The 16,812-nt window shown below is 50.3% G+C and overlaps 1 protein-coding gene across 2 annotated transcripts in view; it reads right to left on the bottom strand.

The window, feature by feature from the left end:
- Positions 1–1,363, bottom strand: part of Rd3 (retinal degeneration 3, GUCY2D regulator) — a 32,185-nt gene extending 30,822 nt beyond the window's left edge. Inside the window, exons 1-2 of one of the 2 annotated variants that reach the window (XM_029473744.1) lie at positions 1,222–1,363; positions 1,023–1,104 (exon numbers count right to left, since the gene is read on the bottom strand). The gene's annotated coding sequence lies outside the window, so the exon portion shown is untranslated. Of the gene's footprint in view, positions 1–1,022; positions 1,164–1,221 lie in introns of those variants that run through there. The other variant, XM_021169697.2, reaches the window with a different exon arrangement.
- Positions 1,364–16,812: the final 15,449 nt, after the last annotated feature.

Here is a 16,812-nt window from a genome sequence, read left to right as displayed (position 1 = left end):
TTTTTTTTTTTTTTTTTTTTTTTTTTTTTTTGGTTTTTCGAGACAGGGCTTCTCTGTGTAGCCCTGGCTGTCCTGGAACTCACTCTGTAGACCAAGGTGGCCTTGAACTCAGAAATCTGCCTGCCTCTGCCTCCCAAGTGCTGGAATTAAAGGCGTGCACCACCACTGCCTGGCCTAGATAAGCATTCTAACACCAAACTGAATCCAACATTTTTTTTTTTCTTTTCTGATGTTTTATCCTTGAACTCATTCTGTAGCCCAGGCAGGCCTTGAACTTGCTGATCCTCTTGCCACAGCTTCCTCTGTAAGCTTACAGGTTGGCATTACCACCAGTCCTAGCTCTTAATGGATGTGGACTTAGGATATTTTCAGCTTGTTCACATGGCTGTACCTTCACAATAAGCCAAGAAACATCAAGCATTTAGCTGGTTTCCCCTCATCCTGGAAATGTGTGGAGCCAGTATGACCTCAGCCTGGACAAGTGTTTACGAGCCCAGCAGCTATAAGCCACCGTGTAAGTGTTCTGGTGTGTGTGTGTGTGTGTGTGTGTGTGTGTATACACACACAGAATGCTACTGAGCTTGCCAGGTCTCTGGGTGTTTCTGGACACTGGGTGTTCATTAACTGGCTCCAGACATGGGCTGTCCTTTTCCCCAGGGAGCTGACATCAGGCCAATTCCCATGAGTCCCAGCAACAGAGAGCTTTCCCAGGTTCATCAGGCCATTCCTGCTTTCTGGGGCATACCCAGGCCTTGCTAGGCCTCCTGCTCTCAGCCCTGCCATGGCCCAAACCCCAGCTCACAGCTTCCTCTGCTGCTTACCAAGCTGCTTGGACCTCAGTGCTTCCTTTCCAGGAAGAGGCAGAGCCATGACAGAGAGAGAACAAACACAGAGTGATCACTAAAGAAGGGTGCCAGTGTGGACCTCCACAGATAAAGACTGACCCTCTCACCTGTCCACAACCAACCCAGCACCCTAGCAATGGCCACTCTACCAATCTGAAGCCATCTGGGCTCAGGTACCTTAGGTCAGGACTGCACAGGATCCTTGAACCAGGAGGTGGCAGGTCCCTTGGTCTTCCTTAGTCATAAGCCCAGACAGCCCCTGAGAATGGAAGAGGGAGGCACATGGTGTCCTAGAAATCCCAAGGTGGATATAAAGGTGGGCTAGGGGTAGGTTGAGGAAAGGGTACACTGGTAGAGGAGGGCAGGACTCCCTTACCAGAACGGAAAGGCCCTGAAGTCAGCTTCTGCTACCACAGGAAGCAGAGACTGAGGAGGCCTCTCATTGGTTTCCTTCCTTCCTGGCCCTGCCTTTGAGGAGAGCCTCTCACCCCAGAACACACAGCCTCCACCCTCTCCTCACAGCCTCTCCACCACAGGGGTGCCCTACTCTGCTCAGACCTAGGGACACTGCCAGGCCAGCTGCCCCCACCCAACTCCAGGGAGGAGGAGCCTCAGGTCACTGCTCCCCAGCCTGGGGATCTCAGGGAAATGAGCTGGATTCTGGACAGCACAGGAAAGCCTGTACATGCAGGGCCACATAACTTGCAAATAAGCATCTCCTCTGTCTTATACTATCCACAGCCCTCTCTCCAAGACTCTGGGGTTCTCTCAGCCCCATGTCCCATGCGAGAAGATGGCAGGTCTTACAGATTTCAGGGTTCCCTACCCCTGTCCCTCTGGCCTCCCTCACCCTCCCAGTGTCCAGGTTTCTCATGAATTAAGGCTGAGGCTATGGCCTCAGTGGCTACATTTCCAACCGAACCTGTTCCTATCCTTCCAGGCCTCACAGGAGTAAGGAGGTGGGCTGGGAGAGCCTTGACACCTTGGCAGGGGTCCACAGATGCTCCAGACTGAGCAGCAAGGGTCCACGCCTCTCTGGCACTAAACCCAGCAAGACACATGCACTGTTAGTTTTTGCCTTGAGGGAGAAAGCTCCTGGTGCAGGGTGAGATTCAAGAGAAACAGCAGGAGGATGTCTAAACCCTGAACCCAGATAAGCAGCTGGTCTAGAACACAGCACCAGGGGAGCCAAATGCCAATGGACAAGTATCAGGACCTGCACTGCGGGGTTCACAAACAGGCTCTTTTCTGGGGACTGCCTCTGTCCTCCATCCCTGCGTCCTGTTGGGTTGTCCAGTGTAGAGGGTTGATAGTAACACTCTGGCTCCTGTCCTGACAGGCCTGGGGTGACACATCTATCATCAGTTGTCCAGGACAGCAGCAGCAGCTCATCCTGGTTAGCCCTGTGTCTCTGATTTCTCAGTGGTCTTCTCTCCTAGCCCCAAATCAGGGCTTCCCCAGGTTTGGCCCAGGCTCAAACAACCTGACCACAGCTCCCAGGGTAGAGAGGAAGCCGAGCAATCCTCAACCCTAACAATGCCTGCAACAGGAAATTCTTCAGCAGCTTTCAAAGGCACAGTCACCAGGGGAAGGAAGTCTCACGGGGTGAGGCCCAAAGTAGGCCTAGGCCTTCCAGAGGATGGAAGAAATGAGAACAGGCCTGGAGCCTGGGGAGAGGGCCACCCACTGCCTACGGCCTTGCTATAGAGTCCAGAGGGCAAAGTGAGCTGTCCTAGGCTGCTCTGAACCCATTACTTGAGGACAGCTGAACCAGTAACCTTTTCCACACTAGTCATGCTGTTTCCAGTCCAGCCTCAAGGGGTTGGGGATAATGTCCTCTAAGTGGCCAGCCATCCTACATCAAGCAAGGCTTCAGCCCCAGCTCCAAGGTGAAACTCTCTCTTCCTTTCATACTTTAATGACAGCAAGGAGGCACATCCATTTGGGTATACCTATAGTCCTCCGAGCTGCGACTTTTCCTAACTCTTCTCAGAGAGACAGCATTGCGTCTGATGGTGACTGGGATAAAGTCAGGCCCACACCCACTCTCCGTATAACCGAAACACAGAATCCCAAGGGAAATGGGGTAAAGGCCCATATGTGCCTCTCAAGCAAGGGGAATAGTAGTAGTGGCACAGACTTCTGTGTTCATCCTCTGCCTTTTGTTAATGTCATTTAGGGGGTTAGCTGTGGGACCTAGGGCACCCCTGGGGTGGGGGTGGGGTGTCTACTGAATCACCATTTAACAGACAAGGAAATGGTTGTTCAGAAAGCTCAAGGCTCAGTTAGGAAGGGACAAAGCTGGGATGAAACCCAGGGCTGGCTACCTCAAAGCAAGCACCTTGAACAAGCCCTGTTCATTACTTTGTTTTTCCCCATCCTTCCCGTCCCCACCCCCAGTGTCCCCTCAGTCATGGAAACAGAGGTGAGTCCATAGGGTCAAGACTGCCTGGCTGTTTTCTGATCCTTCACTCATGCCCTGCAGCGGGTCAGGCAGTGGCATCAGTACGGTATCCATGGCAGGTCCCTCTAGAAGTTGGGAAGTGGGCTCCTCCTGATGCCCTCTCCTCCATGACCACTATTATCTCCCAGAGAACTTTGAAGATTTTGAGTCCTTTGGCCTTTTTGGCCCTCCAGGAGACCTGGTGAACTCACTGCTGCCAGCCTTTCTCTGAGCTATAGTTAGGGTTTTATTGCTGTGAACAGACACCATGACCAAGGCAAGTCTTAACGAAGGACAACATTTCATTGGGGTTGGCTTACAGGTTCAGAGGTTCAGTCTAGTATCATCATGGTGGGACCATGGCAGGCATGGTGCAAGAGGAGCTGAGAATTCTACATCTTCATCTGAAGACTGCTAGAAGACTAGCTTCCAGGCAGCCAGGATGAGGGTCTTAAAGCACAGTGACACACCTACTCCAACAAGGCCACATCTTCTAATAGTGCCACTACCAGGGCCAAGCATATACAAGCCATCACAGCTTTGTTTGGTCATTTCAAATTAGCTCTGAATCCTCACAGTTGGGAGGGATGAAGGGAGAACCAGAGAGGACAGAGAAAAACCAGATTCTACTGGGGACACTCGCTGCCAGTCAGACATTCATTCCAGAATAAAGAACCACACATTTTTTCTGTGGGCACGCTGGAGATGTCTCTGTGACATGAGTGTAGGCCACTGGGATGTCATCAGCTCTGAGCTCCTGGACTGTGCATGAGCATCCTTAGAGCAGCCCTGCCCAGCATTCTGGCCACTTACTTTTCCACCCCTGACCCCGAACCTCTGACACCTGAGGCAAGGAGAGCCCCACTAGGCCCATCTCAGATGTCCAATATGGTTGATTTGGTGGGTAACAGTCAGAAAGATCGGAAGACAGAGGTATCTATTTCTGCTCTTTAAAATCTCTGCACAGGTATACTTCTAGAAGTTTCCCTTCTAACAGACAGCTCAAATGCCTTTCAGGAGAATGAACAAATGAGTTGATTCTGTGTGTTTTGTGTCACCATGAGAAAGGGTGATCTACAGTCCGTGGCAAGGAATGGAGGCCTCGTGGATATTTCTCTGCTGAGAAAGAGAGACCACACAAAAGAGTCCTTTTGTACCAGGGCTCTAAAGGCTAAGAGCGGGCAGACTGCAACGCAGCAGCTGCCTCTTGCCCTGTGGAGGAGGCATATTTTCTGAGAACTCACAGACGTCTGTAGGATGCTGAAGTGAATCACGTGTTTGTATGTGTGGCGTGGTGTACTTGACATATGTAACACTCCATCTGGCTCCACGCTGGGATTTGCAAACTTTAGTATGTGTTAGCTCTGCCCACCCACAGAAAAGAAGGCAGAGATATGAGGTCACTTTATGGAGTTTGGGTTTTGCTTCAGATTCATTTTGGAAAAAGCTGGCTTGCTCCAGTCTAACCCAAGTCTGTCTTATTTGAAACAGTACAAGAATAGCGTTCTCCTCCTCCTCCTCCGCAGTGTCTTGGCTGACACAAAGGCCGACTTACCGTGTGTATGCACGCATGCAAGGCTGACGTCCCGTGTGCACACACGCACTGATGTTGTATTCATTCAATACACTCACATATTGTATTCATTCAATTAGTTCATAAACTACCAGGGGGAGGGAACATTTGTGAAATTCCCACTAAACTGGTTGTGGTGGGGCACACCTTTAATCCCAGTACTCGGCGGGGGCAGTGCTGGTGGATCTCCGGGAGTTTGAGATCAGCCTGGTCTACAGAGTGATTTCCAAGATAGCTAGGGCTACACAGAGAAATCATGTCTCAAAAAACAAAATCCCCTAGGCTGGGCATGGTGGCGCATGCCTTTAATCCCAGCACTTGGGAGGCAGAGGCAGGTGAATTTCCGAGTTCGAGGCTAGCCTGGTAGTGAGTTCCAGGACAGCCAGGGCTACACAGAGAAACCCTGTCTCGAAAACAAAACAAAAAGAAAGAAAGAAAAGAAAAGAAAGAAATTATTTTTTAAAAATACCACTAACACAGCACCATGTATGGAGAAATTTACTCACACAAACTTACTATGTGCCTGCTAGGTGCTAGGTATCATTCTTGGGATTGGAAATAAAGCAATAAAATATAGAAATCAATCAAGGCTTGGGACAGTTGGTACCAGTTGTGAAAAAGACAGTTTTTTGGGTTTTTTTTTTTTTTCTGACTTGCACTGGTATATTTATGAGCATGCTCCTGGCCTAACTCAAACTGCTTGTCTGTGGGGCTAGGCAGGAAGGTAGACATACATTCAGCTCTTTCTCACCTTGATGACATTGCAGTCCGGGCGTGCAAACTACTTGCTGTTAAACCACGTGCTTCCAGAGTAGGCGTGGAAAATCCTCAAGTTGGCAGCTCACTTGGAGAGCCAGTATGCTAAAAGGTTCAAGAGCTACAAAATGAGCAAATGTTGCCCCTGGTGTAATGGTCAATCTTGGTTGTCAACTTCACATACCTGCAAAGAGGTTGCCTCAGTTGAAGAACTGCCTCAACAAGATTGGCCTGTGGGCCTGTCTGTGGGGTATTTCCTTAACTGCTAGTTGATAGAGGAAGGCTCAGCTCTCTGTGGGTAGTGCCATCCCTAAGCAGGTGGGTCTGAGCAGGCCAGGGGAGGCAAACCGTAAGCAGCATTCCTCCATGGTCCCTACTTCCTCCAGGTTTCCACCTTGGGTTTCCTCGATGATATACCGCATAACTGTAAGCCAAGTCAACCCTTTCCTCACCCATTTTCTTTTGGCCAGTGTTTCACCACAGCAACAGAAAAGAAAACTATAAGGCTGGGAGATGGCTCCATGGTTAAGAGCAGTGAGTGACTACACTTCCAGAAATCCTGAGTTCAATTCCCAATAACCACATGGTGGCTCACCATCTGTAATGAGATCTGAAGTCCTCTTGTGGTGTCTCTGAAGACAGCTACAGTGTACTCACAGACCTAAAGTAAATCTTTTTTAAAAAGAAAGAAAGGCCAGGCAGTGGTGGCTCACGCCTTTAATCCCAGCATTTGGGCAGGCAGATTTCTGAGTTCAAGGCCAGCCTGGTCTACAGAGTGAATTCCAGGACAGCCAGGGCTACACAGAGAAACCCTGTCTCAAAAAAAGAAAAGAAAACTATAGCACCTGGTTGTGCCCTGGTACTGTGGACAGGTCACTAAGTCTTGCATGCATACATGAATGTTCACACACACACACACACAAAGAGAGAGAGAGAGAGAGAGAGAGAGAGAGAGAGAGAGAAAGGAGAAGAATAAGTAGTGCATCTCTTTTGGACCAAAAGGATTTTAAGTCTGTCTTCCTTGCCTCTTGAACTTCCTTGGTTCTCATTTATAAAGGGAGATGATCTTATCTACCTCAGTAGTACCAGCCAGTGAATGGATTGAATGAAATGGGCCAGTGTTTGCTGGACCCCAGCGACTGTGGAATAAATAGTAGCTACTAGAATTAAATGGAGAGATAGGGTGTACTCATTCCAAAGGAGGTATTCACCCACTCTTCACTCCTGCCTCAAGTATGCTCGCCCACTTCCTTAGCTCACAGGCAGCACTTCAAACTCCTACACCCTCTGCCAATCAGGGCTCACCACACCATCAAACCCCAGCTCACCTCCTTCCACAAGCTTTCCAGGAGATTCTGTGAGCTGCTGAAGCCTTGCTTCAGCCCTCCACTCCCTGGGGCTTCTAGAGCCAGACCTCAGAACCTTCTGCCTCAGACACGAAGCTGTCTCTAGCCTAAGACCCAATCCCTAGCCACTCCAGAGCCCTTTACATGGGAACCTCCATGAAGCTTTCCTCAGCCCCCTCACTGAAATGGCTCTTATTTGACCTCTTGCAGTCCAGTGACTTCCTTCAGACATCATGTGCTTACAGTGGTGAAGGGAGGAGACCTCGTAACACTGGTCACCAGGAAGACACAGGTTCAGCTACAATGGCAGGCACACTGCTCTCTACACTCAGATCAGTGCCAGGTATGGAGCAGAAATGCAGTCGGTGCTTGCTTGGTGGGTGTATTTGTTGATGTACTTTGTTTTATTTTTGTTGAATAGATGAAACAAAAATAGATAGCCTCTTCCCACCCTCCCTGCAGAGACCTGTGTCTACAGAACCTCAGGAGCCAAGGAGAGCAGACTTAAGGACTGACTGGCTCCTACTGAGATAGATAGATAGATAGATAGATAGATAGATAGATAGATAGATAGATAGATAGTGTGTGTGTGTATGCTTGCATGCACACACATACATGTTCATCTGTATATGAACATGTATGTATGCACACACATGTAGAGGCCAGAGGTCAACACCAGGTGTCAATTCCACCTTATTTTTTGAGACAGATGTTGACATTTCTTCTAGGCTCTGCCCCACAGTTACCTGGTAATGGCCAGGTATGCCTGACTCACTGTAGTGGCTATTCCTGGTTGTCAACTTGACTATATTTGGAATGAACTACAATCCAGAATTGGAAGGCTCACCAGTGACCCTTATCTGGAGGCTGGGAGATAGAATTTTCTGATATGGATCTTGGTATGGAGATCTTGAGGCATAGTGGCTATGGATTCCAGATTAAGACAGGGAGATCTCCGAGTTCCAAGTCATCTGGGATTAAAGGTATGGTGGAACACACCTTTAATCTGGGCTACACCTTCTGCTGGAGACCATATAAAGACTTTGGAAGAAGGAAGTCTTGTTCTTGCTCCCTCGCCTGCTTGCCCTGTGGGACTGAGCAACTGCTAGATCCTTGGACTTCCATTCACAGCTACTACTGAACCATTGTTGGGAATTGGACTGCAGACTGTAAGTCATCAATAAATTCCTTTACTATATAGAGACTATCCATAAATTCTGTGACTCTAGAGAACCCTGACTAATATACTCACTATAAACGGGGCTGCTTGCCCCCTCCTCTCTCGCTCTCTTCTGTCTCTTCTCTCTCTGTCCCTTCTCTCCTCATTCCTCTCCCCCCATCTCTCCACATGTTCATGAGCAGCCTCTACTTCTCTCTTTTCTCTTCCTCTGTTTGTCCCCTCCCCATGCCCTAAATAAACTCTATTCTATACTATACCATCGTGTGGCTGGCTCCTCAGAGGGGAGGGATGCCTCAGCATGGGCCTGCAGAGGCGACCCCTTCTCCCACACCATACCACACCTCCACCAAACACGGCTTCTTTTTCTTTTTTATAAAGCACAGCAATAGGGTCTCTCATGAGTTTGGCCTTCACAAAGCCAGCTTAGGCCGCTGGCCAGGACTCGCCAGAGACCTCCTGCCTCTGCTTCCCCCAGAAGAAGTACAGGCCTCTGTCGCACTTGGGGTTTTCTTTGAGGTCTGGGGAATCCCAGTTTGGTCCTGCACTTGCACAGCAAGCTGTTTACGGCCTGAGCAATCTCCCCGGCTCCATGGTTTATTTCTGTTTTCGTGTTTTCACTGTGTACAGCTAAGCCACTATTTCATACATAACAAAGTTGTACTACCAAGGGACACATTCTTCCAAAAAGGAAAAGGACCAAGGGTTCTGTCACTGGGAAGACAGCATGGCAGCCTGGCCCTCCACAGCCACTGCAGTCTAACTGTCCCCCACTTTGCATCATTTGCTTTGAAGTCAACCTGGCAATTTGTAGGCTGGGAGACTTCACACCATGATCCCCAGTTCTGGAGCCCTACTCCTGTTCTGAGACCTTCCCTCACCCCTGAACCAGAAATCTGATCTTCTTTTCTTTTCTTTTTAAATATTTTTATTAGATTGATTTATTTATTATATGTGAGTACATTGTAGCTGTCTTCAGACACTCCAGAAGAGGGTGTCAGATCTCATTACAGATGGTTGTGAGCCACCATATGGTTGCTGGGATTTGAACTCAGGACCTTTGGAAGAGCAGTCAGTGCTCTTAACTGCTGAGCCTTCTCTCCAGCCCCTGGTCCTCCTTTTCTTAAGATTGTTAGACACATTGCTTCTTTTCTCTGAGCCTGGGTCTTCATTGGTCAAATAGAAACAAAAGAGCCATCATGTCCGAGCCTCCAGTCTCAGTGGGCTGTCAGTCAACCTGAGAGGTGGGCAGGAGTTGGAGGGTTGTCAGGGCCACAGGCAGGAGCGCTGAGATGTAAAGATTGACAGCTGGGGACTCAGGTCCAGCAGACTACACCCATGTGCAGGCTCCATCACCTAGGGGAGTGTGAGGTGGTCATGAACGAGAACAGCAGGGAGAGCTTAGAGAGGCAACGGAGGTACTAAGAGGGCATCAGGTGTTACTAGTGCTTTTTTACCTCATCCGTCACGTGCGAGGCTCTGGGAATACAGAGTGTGAAGCAGTAAGCAACACAGACTGGAAGGAAGACTCTTGGGTTTCTGACTGGAAACATTTGGAACAACTGGCGTGAACAAACCAAGCATGGTTAATATCTTTAAGAGGTGTTTAAACAAAAGGCGCTTGGTGGGAAAGTTGCTTCAGGATCCTGAGTTTCACAGCAAGAGGTCAGGCAAAGCAGAGACAAAGGCGAGGACTGGAGAGGAGAGCCTGGAGTCCTCCCCCTACAGGGACAGGAGAGCCTCGTGACTGTTGTTCATCTTTAGCTGCAGTGGGGAGGTCCTGGAGGATGTAACTCCACAACAAATGTTCAGCAGGCACTGAGCACAAACACACCAGCATGCCTCCCCAATGCCTTATCCCATCAGTTTAGATAGAAGTGGGAACAGAACCGGGCAGTGGTGGCGCACGCCTTTAATCCCAGCACTTGGGTGGCAGAGGCAGGTGGATTTCTGAGTTCAAGGTGAGCCTGGTCTACAGAGTGAGTTCCAGAACAGCCAGAGCTATACAGAGAACCCCTGTCTCGAGGAAGAAGAGGAGGAGGAGGAGGAAGAGGGGAAGAAGGAGGAGGAGAAGAAAAAGGAGGAGGGGGGAGGAGGAGGAGGAAGAGGAGAGGAAGAGGAAGAAGAAGAGGAGGAGGAAGAAGAAGAGGAGGAGGAAGAAGAGGAAGAGGAGGAAGAGGAAGAAGGAGAAGGAGGAGGAGGAGGAGAAGGAGGAGGAGGAGAAGAAGGAGGAGGAGGAGAAGGAGAAGAAGAAGGAGGAAGAGGAGGAGGAGGAGAAGGAGCAGGAGGAGGAGGAGGAGGAGGAGGAGGAGGAGGAGGAGGAGGAGGAGGAGGAGAAGGAGCAGGAGAAGGAGAAGGAGAAGGAGGAGGAGGAGGAGGAGGAGAATAGTAGTAGTGGGAACAGGCTCTCCAGACCTGGACACTTCCTTCTCTGGTCCAGGGCCTGCCTTCCAGGTCATAGAACTGCACTCTCATCTCTGCTGGGTCCCTTGAGAGTGGTATGGGCTCTGGGAGCAGGGATGTCCTTTGTTTAAGCAAGTAAATCTCTAGTACCTGGAGGGTGAGACTCCTCAACCCCACCTCTTAGCCATGGGCCCCCAGCTGGGCTAGAGACAATACCCATTGTGTGTCTATGTACACAGCATTTAACTCTTCCCCCACTCTGGGGAGGCAGATAAGGAACACCAGTGCTGGGGGGGGGGGTGAGTCCTACAGCCAGGAAGGAGGGAAGTCTAGGTTGGAAAACAGTCTAAAGTCCAAAGTTCTGGCCCAGTGTAGGGACCAGACTTATCATAAACAAACAAATAGCAACTGAGTCCTGACACCAGCTTGAATTGAATTTTAGATAAACAAGGAATACTTTTAAAGAATCTATGGCCCCCAAATATCGTACAGGAAGTTAATAAAAACTCCCTATTTGTCTGATATGTAAGTCTAGGCCTTACATTTCTCACGTTTCTCCCAGCAGTCCTGGATCTCAGCTACTCTGTGATTCTACTGTCCCTAAGACCTCAAACCTCATGAACTATTGGGAAAACCAGAAGCCAAGGCTAAAGGGAGCTGTGTATGTTCCCACCGCACTCCTGGCTCAAGCAGAGACTTGACTTGAAGGTCAGCTGGCCTTTCCTTTTCCAGGAATTAGGCAAAGGGATCTTCCCCTGGGGGCTGATTTCACGGGGACACAGATGTGACCCTCCTCGGGCTCAAGTACACCCTTGTAGGAGGAGCAGCCTCAAGGCCAAGAAGTCCCCACCCAGAATCAGCTTCCTCCACCACACCCTAGTACTGAGAAACCCCCACCACCCCACAAGCTCATGCCCCAAGGCACTCTGGGCCTTTTCCAGCGCTGTTCTTTAGATACAGATCCTGCCTCGGAATACCTTGGCTGGACTTACCAGGCAGAGCAAGGGTTCCAGGTCTCAGACACACAGGGCAGCTTTCTTTTTTTTTTTTTTTTTTTAAAGTATATCTCAGATATTACAATTTTCACTGGGTCCAAGGAGTTACCTCAGCTGCTGTTAGCTACTAGAGAGTGTGGACTGTCACGTCCTCACAGACACTGCTGGCCTCTGGGACACAGGGTGGGAAGGGAAAGAGAGTGAGCTGTGGTCTTCAAGCCTGTTCTCTTGTGTCCAGCTCACAGACACAAGGCCAGTGGCCCAGCCCGTTCCTCAGCCTGCCCCGGCCACCTGCAAGCCCCCAAGGGACTGGAGCACCACAGAGACTTCACCCTCCATCCCTACACTACCTCTAAACTGTGACCCCCATCTTCTCCCAACATTAGCTCTCCCCGTGAGACCCACAGATGGGCCACAGAGGCTCCATGACGGTCTAGACAAATTTGTTCAGACTGCTTCCAGAGGGATTGTGGGAAACTGACCAGGGAGGTCAGCAGTGACCCAGGAAGGTAGGGCAGGGACTGCAGGGAGTTTGGGATCCCTCCCTGGCCTGTGTAGAGCCTGTGAAGAATACTGTCTTCTGCTGCGAGAGCTCCTCCACACAGTGGCAGGAGTCCCAGGCCTGGCCCAGGCTTGTGATCAGTAGATGCCTACCAAAAACAATGGGGAGTCTTAGTATGTGTACCTCACTACTGAGATGCAGAGGTCACAGTACAATGTCACTGAACTTTGCCTCCTTTTCACCAGGTCTCAGATACTTGACAAAGTCCGAGTGCTCCTGGTACCCGCCCCACTTCTCTGGGCACCCTCCATATGGGTTCTTGCCTTCAGCCATTGCCCAGGTGGCTTAGACCTTGGTATCAAGGCCTTTGAACTGGGTGGGCATGCACCCAGGTCTGGGGGCAGTGCCATTACAGAAATAGTTTTGTCATTTCACTTATCAGAGTCCCTATCTTAGAGCCTGGACTAACACTGAGTCGAGCTGTCCCTCCTCCTGTAGGCTGAAGGTTACTGTGCTCCACAGCCATTAGACATGACTCCCTGCTTCCTTCCTAGGGTGGGTCTTTCTCACGGATGACCACAGAAATAGAAGCAAGGCTTCATCAGGTCGGTCCCTCTGGCTACACTCACACCACACTGCCCAAGGGGCTATGCCTCACGTAACATGAGTGACCACACACTCAGACCCCACTCACATACACAGTTTCTGCACTCACACCTACGTTCATCTCACACCTGCTTACATTCTCACGCCCATACTCACACCCATACCCTTACCTGACACTCCCTCTCTACAGAAGGGGTAAAGCAGCTAGCTCATAGGCTTTTATAGTCCACTGCTATCCCCTGCCTGTGAGCAGCGGGCACCCCGTGCATTGAGCACTCTTCTAGCCTGGTATACAGAAGCATATCTGGCAGGCAAGAGGGCAGTGACTTCTGGAATAGTGAGGGCTACCTCGAGAGACACCAACCAAAGGAATAACAAACTTTTTCTCCTTAACCTTTAGAAAGTTAGCACCAGGCGGGGCAGTGGTGGCGCACACCTTTAATCCCAGCACTCGGGAGGCAGAGGCAGGTGGATTTCTGAGTTCGAGGCCAGCCTGGTCTACAGAGTGAGTTCCAGGACAGCCAGGGCTACACAGAGAAACCCTGTCTCGAAAAACAAACAAACAAATAAATAAATATAAAATAGAAAGTTAGCACCACCCTCTTCTCAACTCCTACATCCTTTTAATTCCTCAATAATCTCATGGCAAATAGAGTCCCACAGCTCATCAACACCCCCAAAGTCCCAGAGCTAAGGAGGGCCACCACAAGCAGGCTGGACAGGACACAAGATTTCTCATGTCCTGCCATCTCTGACTGCTTTGCTGGGTTTGTGAGCCTGGAAACCCTCCAGGGAGCGTGAAGGGACCTTGTGCTCAGAGGAGTGAATATCTTGGCCTCCAGACACATTTGTGGGGTCCGGGCCTGAGCTGTTCACATCTGACCTGCCAAAACCTGTTCAGCAGTGTGCCCTGCCCACTGGGCTCAGTTTGGGGTCTTACTCAGCTTTCAGCCATTCCCCTGCCTCTGCCTAGGACTCTCTCTGATTCTGCAGATCTTTGTAAGCCTTCCTGGTACCCACCTCTTAGACCTGTCGGCTCCCTAAGTGGCTTTGCTGAAGTCCTTGTCTTGCCTGGCAGCTTATGACAGGCAGGGCCTTTCAGAAATCCCTTCTGAGAAGAAGCCATGCTCAGATGGCAGAGGGCCGGTCCGGGAGGTAAAACAGCTCACCTAAGTGAGAGAGGAGTATGGCCAGGGTGGGGGGGAGTGTTGAGTGTGGGGGGGGTCTCTGAAGTGTGAGCAGAGAGAGAACAAAGCTGGGGTGCCAAGGACAGACTGGTTTCCCTCCCGGAGGAAGTGACAAAGAAACTTCCTGCACTGTGATAATGTCTGTGCCAGGAGCTAAGGGGCAGAGAGTCCTCAGGGATGAGGGGCTTTTGTTTTTTTTTTGTTTTTTGGTTTTTTTTAAATATTTTTATTTTTAATATATGTAAGTACACTGTAGCTGTCTTCAGATACTCCAGAAGAGGGAATCAGATCTCGTTATGGATGGTTGTAAGCCACCATGTGGTTGCTGGGATTTGAACTCTGGACCTTCGGAAGAGCAGTCGGGTGCTCTTACCCACTGAGCCATCTCACCAGCCCTGTTTTTTTTTTTTTTTAGACAGTGGTCTCTCTATATCGCCCTGGCTGACCCCAAACTCACAGAGAGTCAACTGCCTCTGCTTCCCAAGTGCTGGGATTAAAGGCATGTGCCACTATGCCCAGCTAGGGATGAGTGTCTTTATGGAGGTGAGGAAGATACCCACATGCCCCTTTACAGGATGGCCCATGGCCCAGGGGGTGCACCCCACCCCCAGTGTATAGGTGTATGCCTCCTCAGCACAGCACCAAAGCAGGGTGAACCTGCCTTGGCCTGCCTCACTCTGGAAGACAGGGTTCAGCAGGCATGGAAGTCAGGTGGGAAGGGCCCAGGGTTAGCAAACCCATTGTGCCCTCTCTGTTCACTTAGAACATTGACCATTGTGCACTTGACCCACATTTCTTTCCTTTCCATGGGTCCTCATCCCCAACCACTGCCCAGCACACTCCAGGGTGTACTGCTGTCTTCCTCCAAGGGACCTGCCTGTCTTTACCTCTGTGGCTTTCAACTTATTCACTCTTCCAGTCAGCCGAGGTGCTTGCTGCCTGTGAAGCCTGTCAAGTCCTGGCCTGATGAGTCTAGCCTGTTGCTAGTGCTTGAAAGTGCCCCCTGCCTGCTGCCACGCTGTGCACAGACAAGAGTGTGTCTCCTGTATGCTTCTTCCTGGGATGCAAACAAGCCTCATTGCCCCGGCTTTTACCACAATCTTGGTTTTTTGAGACAGGGTTTCTCTGTATAGCCCTGGCTATCCTGGAGCTCACTTTGTAGACCAGGCTGGCCTCAAACTCAGAAATCTGCCTGCCTCTGCCTCCCAAGTGCTGGGATTAAAGGCATGAGCCACCACACCTGGCTCCACCATCTTATTTTTAATCATCATCACTGTTGAGTGAGTCCTCCCACAGACAGTGTTGGCTGCTGCATGCTGCTTCCGGCACACAGCTTACAGGATACCTGTTGGGCATGCTTGTGTGGGTACCTTGTTTCTCTTTGCTATCCCTCTGTCTCTAGACACCCCAGTTGACCCTATGACTCAGCTGTTGTGAGCAGAGCTACAGGTAACACTGACACGAAAGTGTCTCTGATACCTTGGCTTGGCAAACACCAACGCCCCCTTTCATCTCAAAGTGGAGGGATGCAGGCCAAGGACAACAAAGGCAGCAGGCGGGGGTCCTGCAACATCCTGTGTTAACTCCTCCAGTCTCCTCAGAGCAATCTCTCCTGTGGCTTTCAGAACACCAACTCCCTTTTGCCTCCTTCTCTTGACTTCCTGATAGGGTGGAGTTCCAGGCTCAGCCTTAACCTTGTCCTGTCTATAGCTGTACTATTGGGATGTCTCTCACCCTCTACAGAATCAGCCCCCACCCTTCACATTCCCAGCTCAGATCTATGACTGGCAGACTCTGATCCTGCTTCATCCTGCCAGGGGAGCCCCAAGTCTCATATGGTTGGATCTCCTCAGCACACAAATCATACATACTCTTCTCCCCAGGCTCCACTGAGAATCCCCCCTCCCAATGCTGTTCACCCCTCTTCTCTGTCCCCACTGAAGGGTGCTCCATCTTCTCAGGTCATAGACTCCTTATTCTAAAGGAATATTCTAAATCCAATCCATCCAGAGATCCTATAGCTGCCCCCTCAGCTATATACAAGAGTCCTCTCTGCTCCAAGCTGCTGTCCCCTTACCCAGCATCACTTGGGACTCTCAGCTATACCTTCTGATTTAGCTTCCCGCTCTCCTTCTGCTCCTCAGACACACAGGCTTCTGTCTCTGTATCTTCAGCCTCTGCCTGGATGGCTTTCCTGGGAACCCACAGGACCAGGCTACCCTAACTGCCCTGTCTAGATTGCAGCTGTCACCCATCTAGGCCACACCTTACTTAGACCCTTTAGGACCTAATTTACTCACGTCTAGTAGACATTCTTTACTGCCTGCCAACTCCACTAGAAGCAACCCAAGGTCAGGGATCTTTGTCCCAAGCATCTAGCACATAGTGAGTCTTCAACAAACACCGGCTGAATGAAGGACCCAGCTACTTACTCCCCTCACCAATCCTTACTAGAACGTTACGAGGCCATGTCTAGGAGGCTGGCTAGGTAGATATGTGATGTTTTCTTAGCCCAGTGACCTGGGAACAAGGAAAAGAAGGGCTAAGAAAGCCAGGAAGCTGCGTGGGTAAGTTTGCCTGTTCCCAGTAACAAAAATAAGAGCCAGCTATGAATTCTGTGGACCTTGCTGTGACTTTGGATGGAGTGGACCCCTCCTTATGCACTACTGCTCTCCTGTCCCAAACACAAGAGACCCAGCAGAGCTTGTCCATCCGGCCTTCACAACCCCCAGCCTGGAGTGTGCCCCACCTACAGCCCCGGCCAGTTTCCTCCTTTTTACTCCCTGATGCTTCTCCAAACATCTGCAGGAGCCTCCACTCACAGACATCAAAGAACACCTGCTTTGATCTGAGCCACTATGGGCAACTTAAATAGCCCCCAGACAGACAAACAGACAGACAGACAGACTGACAGGAACTGCTCTAGAGGCTATGGGCTCCCTGCAAATCCTAGCTCCTCTCACAGGGAGCTCTGCAGAT

The sequence above is a fragment of the Mus caroli genome, chromosome 1 (genome assembly GCF_900094665.2).
Source record: "Mus caroli chromosome 1, CAROLI_EIJ_v1.1, whole genome shotgun sequence".
Classification (NCBI taxonomy): domain Eukaryota; kingdom Metazoa; phylum Chordata; class Mammalia; order Rodentia; family Muridae; genus Mus; species Mus caroli.
This window is presented reverse-complemented; position numbering and strand designations above follow the sequence as displayed.